Source organism: Oncorhynchus mykiss, unplaced genomic scaffold, assembly GCF_013265735.2.
Source record: "Oncorhynchus mykiss isolate Arlee unplaced genomic scaffold, USDA_OmykA_1.1 un_scaffold_235, whole genome shotgun sequence".
NCBI lineage: Eukaryota > Metazoa > Chordata > Actinopteri > Salmoniformes > Salmonidae > Oncorhynchus > Oncorhynchus mykiss.
In genome coordinates this window covers 194,810-200,000 of record NW_023493701.1, presented here as the reverse complement: position 1 = coordinate 200,000, position 5,191 = coordinate 194,810, and the positions used below count along the sequence as shown (strand labels likewise).

At 48.7% G+C, this 5,191-nt stretch overlaps 1 protein-coding gene across 2 annotated transcripts in view; it reads left to right on the top strand.

Moving 5' to 3' along the window:
- LOC118948630 (peripheral myelin protein 22-like) overlaps window positions 1-264 on the top strand; it is a 34,624-nt gene extending 34,360 nt beyond the window's left edge. For both annotated transcript variants that reach the window (XM_036973364.1, XM_036973363.1), the window contains exon 5: window positions 1-264. This exon is cut by the window's left edge and continues 974 nt beyond it. The gene's annotated coding sequence lies outside the window, so the exon portion shown is untranslated.
- The last annotated feature ends 4,927 nt before the right edge of the window (window positions 265-5,191 follow it).

Below are 5,191 nucleotides of genomic sequence, written 5' to 3'. Positions count from 1 at the left end.
AAAGCCTTTTAAACATTTATTTTGCTTTACTATAATGTAGTGTCAATTCCTAGCTTGTCATTGTCAAGCCAAACAAGACCATTCCATAAATAGTTGTCAAGAAGGCCAGAACAGACTAGCAATCAGGCTACTCAAATGGTGTTTTGTTTCAGCCATTCTTCTACTGTATATCCTACTTGCTGATGTTGTTATTCATTCATTTTAACAATGCTTGAATTGTAAAGCCTGCTTGTTTTGTGTTGCCATTAAATGATTTGAACAATGTTACTGACTGGGGGCCCTTTTCTGTCCAATCTGTAAAAATAAAACCGCTGAAAGAAGGTCTACTTGCTTGGCATGCAACCAAGTCACACGTGATACAAGTCAGTATTCCACGTCCGTTCATGTCTGAGGGCATCGGGAGATGACGTGGAAACCCACCACTACAGGAGTGAGCCGTCTAACCTTCAAGTAGGCTTTGGTTTTGCTAGGGCTCTGGGGGACGGGGACGGACGTCTGCCTCTGGATCCTCTGGTTGCATGTTTCAATCCAGTGATGGAAAGTTGTTTTCAAAATTTTTGTTCGAAGCCTATCACGAAGCTTAACATTACCTTAAAGTTAATTAACGTCTAAACTTTATAATTCAGAATCAATGCCTAACCTTAACTGAACACTTCAAAATTTGACATTTGAAACCATTTCAAAATTTGACATGTGAGAAACATGGATGAATGTCTAATTCTGACAAGAGACTGTGAGAACTTGTTTTGGCGTGATCATTCAACCTTTGAGAACTGGGCTGATGTATAACTTCAGTACTGATCTGCACCACAGGGCGGCGCTGTAGTGCAGAGGTTAACAGCTGAGGAATCCAGAGAATCCAGAGGAGTAGAGAGAGGAGTAGAGAAGGGTAGAGAGGAATAGAGAGGAAAGGAGAGGGAGTAGAGAGGAGTAGAGAGGAGTAGAGAGGAAAGTAGAGGGAGTAGAGGGGTAGAGAGGAAAGGAGAGGGAGTAGAGAGGAGTAGAGAGGAGTAGAGAGGAAAGGAGAGGGAGTAGAGAGGAGTAGAGAGGAGTAGAGAGGAAAGGAGAGGGAGTAGAGAGGAGTAGAGAGGAATAGAGAGGAAAGGAGAGGGTGTAGAGAGGGGTAGAGAGGAGTAGAGAGAAAAGGAGAGGGAGTAGAGAGGAGTAGAGAGGAGTAGAGAGAAAAGGAGAGGGAGTTGAGAGGAGTAGAGGGGAGTAGAGAGGAGTAGAGAAGGGTAGAGAGGTATAGAGAGGAAAGGAGAGGGAGTAGAGGGGGATAGAAGGGTTCTGGTTCACTCTTATCTCTCTGGTTCACTCTTATCTCTCTGGTTCACTCTTATCTCTCTGGTTCACTCTTATCTCTCTGGTTCACTCTTATCTCTCTGGTTCACTCTTATCTCTCTGGTTCACTCTTATCTCACTGGTTCACTCTTATCTCTCTGGTTCACTCTTATCTCACTGGTTCACTCTTATCTCTCTGGTTCACTCTTATCTCTCTGGTTCACTCTTATCTCTCTGGTTCACTCTTATCTCTCTGGTTCACTCTTATCTCTCTGGTTCACTCTTATCTCTCTGGTTCACTCTTATCTCTCTGGTTCACTCTTATCTCTCTGGTTCACTCTTATCTCTCTGGTTCACTCTTATCTCTCTGGTTCACTCGTATCTCTCTGGTTCACTCGTATCTCTCTGGTTCACTCGTATCTCTCTGGTTCACTCGTATCTCTCTGGTTCACTCTTATCTCTCTGGTTCACTCTTATCTCTCTGGTTCACTCGTATCTCTCTGGTTCACTCGTATCTCTCTGGTTCACTCGTATCTCTCTGGTTCACTCTTATCTCTCTGGTTCACTCTTATCTCTCTGGTTCACTCTTATCTCTCTGGTTCACTCGTATCTCTCTGGTTCACTCTTATCTCTCTGGTTCACTCGTATCTCTCTGGTTCACTCGTATCTCTCTGGTTCACTCTTATCTCTCTGGTTCACTCTTATCTCTCTGGTTCACAGCTTAGCATGATGTTCTTTTCTCTTCTTTCTTTCCTCCCTCTTTTGAATCATCTTCCTCTCTGTTTATAAAATAGACTAGTGTCTGCTTTGTAGAGACACATGCAGAAATAGAGAGATGCAGAAATAGAGAGCTAGAAAGAGGGGGAAAGCGAGAGAGTCAGAGAGAGAAAGAAAGAGAGAAAGAGACTGAGTTGCCAAAAGAAGAAGAGACAGAAACTATTTGTCAAGCACAGACATACACAAGGTGATTATTTCAGTAGCCATGGGCATGACAGGTGGTAGTGGTGGGGAGGTGCATGCCCGCTGTGTGTGTGTGTGTGTGTGTGTGTGTGTGTGTGTGTGTGTGTGTGTGTGTCCCGTGTGTGTGTGTGTGTGTGTGTCCCGTGTGTGTGTGTGTGTGTGTGTGTGTGTGTGTGTCCCGTGTGTGTGTGTGTGTGTCCCGTGTGTGTGTGTGTGTGTGTGCGTCTCGTGTGTGTGTGTGTGTGTGCGTCCCGTGTGTGTGTGTTGGTGGCTACGTCAATAGTGTTGTAGTGGGAGAGGAACGTTTTGTTGAAGAAATGAACGGTGACTAAGTTTCAAAGTCTTTTCCTGGTTAACCACTAGAACTCACCCACCATCCCTGCTGTTCTGAACACACACTCCACACCTCCTCCTTCCTGGTTAACCACTAGAACTCACCCACCATCCCTGCTGTTCTGAACACACACTCCACACCTCCTCCTTCCTGGTTAACCACTAGAACTCACCCACCATCCCTGCTGTTCTGAACACACACTCCACACCTCCTCCTTCCTGGTTAACCACTAGAACTCACCCACCATCCCTGCTGTTCTGAACACACACTCCACACCTCCTCCTTCCTGGTTAACCACTAGAACTCACCCACCATCCCTGCTGTTCTGAACACACACTCCACACCTCCTCCTTCCTGGTTAACCACTAGAACTCACCCACCATCCCTGCTGTTCTGAACACACACTCCACACCTCCTTCTTCCTGGTTAACCACTAGAACTCACCCACCATCCCTGCAGTTCTGAACACACACTCCACACCTCCTCCTTCCTGGTTAACCACTAGAACTCACCCACCATCCCTGCTGTTCTGAACACACACTCCACACCTCCTCCTTCCTGGTTAACCACTAGAACTCACCCACCATCCCTGCTGTTCTGAACACACACTCCACACCTCCTCCTTCCTGGTTAACCACTAGAACTCACCCACCATCCCTGCTGTTCTGAACACACACTCCACACCTCCTTCTTCCTGGTTAACCACTAGAACTCACCCACCATCCCTGCTGTTCTGAACACACACTCCACACCTCCTCCTTCCTGGTTAACCACTAGAACTCACCCACCATCCCTGCTGTTCTGAACACACACTCCACACCTCCTTCTTCCTGGTTAACCACTAGAACTCACCCACCATCCCTGCTGTTCTGAACACACACTCCACACCTCCTTCTTCCTGGTTAACCACTAGAACTCACCCACCATCCCTGCTGTTCTGAACACACACTCCACACCTCCTCCTTCCTGGTTAACCACTAGAACTCACCCACCATCCCTGCTGTTCTGAACACACACTCCACACCTCCTCCTTCCTGGTTAACCACTAGAACTCACCCACCATCCCTGCTGTTCAGAACACACACTCCACACCTCCTTCTTCCTGGTTAACCACTAGAACTCACCCACCATCCCTGCTGTTCTGAACACACACTCCACACCTCCTCCTTCCTGGTTAACCACTAGAACTCACCCACCATCCCTGCTGTTCTGAACACACACTCCACACCTCCTCCTTCCTGGTTAACCACTAGAACTCACCCACCATCCCTGCTGTTCTGAACACACACTCCACACCTCCTCCTTCCTGGTTAACCACTAGAACTCACCCACCATCCCTGCTGTTCAGAACACACACTCCACACCTCCTCCTGAGTCTTGTTTGGTTCCATGGCCCCTGGGGGCATCCCTCCTCCTCTGAGTCTTGTTTGGTTCCATGGGCCCAGGGGGAATCCCTCCTCCTCTGAGTCTTGTTTGGTTCCATGGCCCCTGTGGGCATCCCTCCTCCTCTGAGTCTTGTTTGGTTCCATGGCCCCAGGGGGCACCCCTCCTCCTCTGAGTCTTGTTTGGTTCCATGGCCCCTGGGGGCATCCCTCCTCCTCCTGAGTCTTAATTTGTTCCATGGCCCCTGGGGGCATCCCTCCTCTGAGTCGTATTTGATTCCATGGCCCCTGGGGGCATCCCTCCCCTGAGTCTTGTTTGGTTCCATGGCCCCTGGGGGCATCCCTCCTCCTCCTGAGTCTTAATTGGTTCCATGGCCCCTGGGGGCATCCCTCCTCTGAGTCTTATTTGATTCCATGGCCCCTGGGGGCATCCCTCCCCTGAGTCTTGTTTGGTTCCATGGCCCCTGGGGGCATCCCTCCTCTGAGTCTTATTTGGTTCCATGGCCCCTGGGGGCATCCCTCCTCTGAGTCTTATTTGATTCCATGGCCCCTGGGGGCATCCCTCCCCTGAGTCTTGTTTGGTTCCATGGCCCCTGGGGGCATCCCTCCTCTGAGTCTTATTTGGTTCCATGGCCCCTGGGGGCATCCCTCCTCTGAGTCTTATTTGGTTGCATGGCCCCTGGGGGCATCCCTCCTCTGAGTCTTATTTGGTTCCATGGCCCCTGGGGGCATCCCTCCTCTTGAGTCTTGTTTGGTTCCATGGCCCCTGGGGGCATCCCTCCTTGAATTGGAGACTGACACTTCCAGGATCTGCTGTCAGCTGGCTGTCTTTGCTAATTGTTACTGTGACAGCTGCTTCACTGCAGAGGACTGATGTGTTAACTGTTGTAGAGGTATTGCAGCATATCGCTCCAGGACTTCAGCAGAAAGGTTTGGCTCCAGTAGACACAACATGCGTCTTGGGAGTTGGGCTGAACATATCTAGTATGATGCAATGTTTTCAGGACTATGGAAGATTTACAGTCTAAACATGATCGTGTTTGAAAACGGATCAGTCAGAATATGTGATGCCTTCCCACTGATATGGTCCTGTCCCTCAGTCGTCCTCATTTTCACAAAATGATATTCATCTCTATTTCATTTCAATCTGCGTCATAAACAGACTTATTGTCTCGTCGTCAACATGAAACATACAGTAACTCAACTGGGAGAATAACTGGGTCTCCTGAGTGGA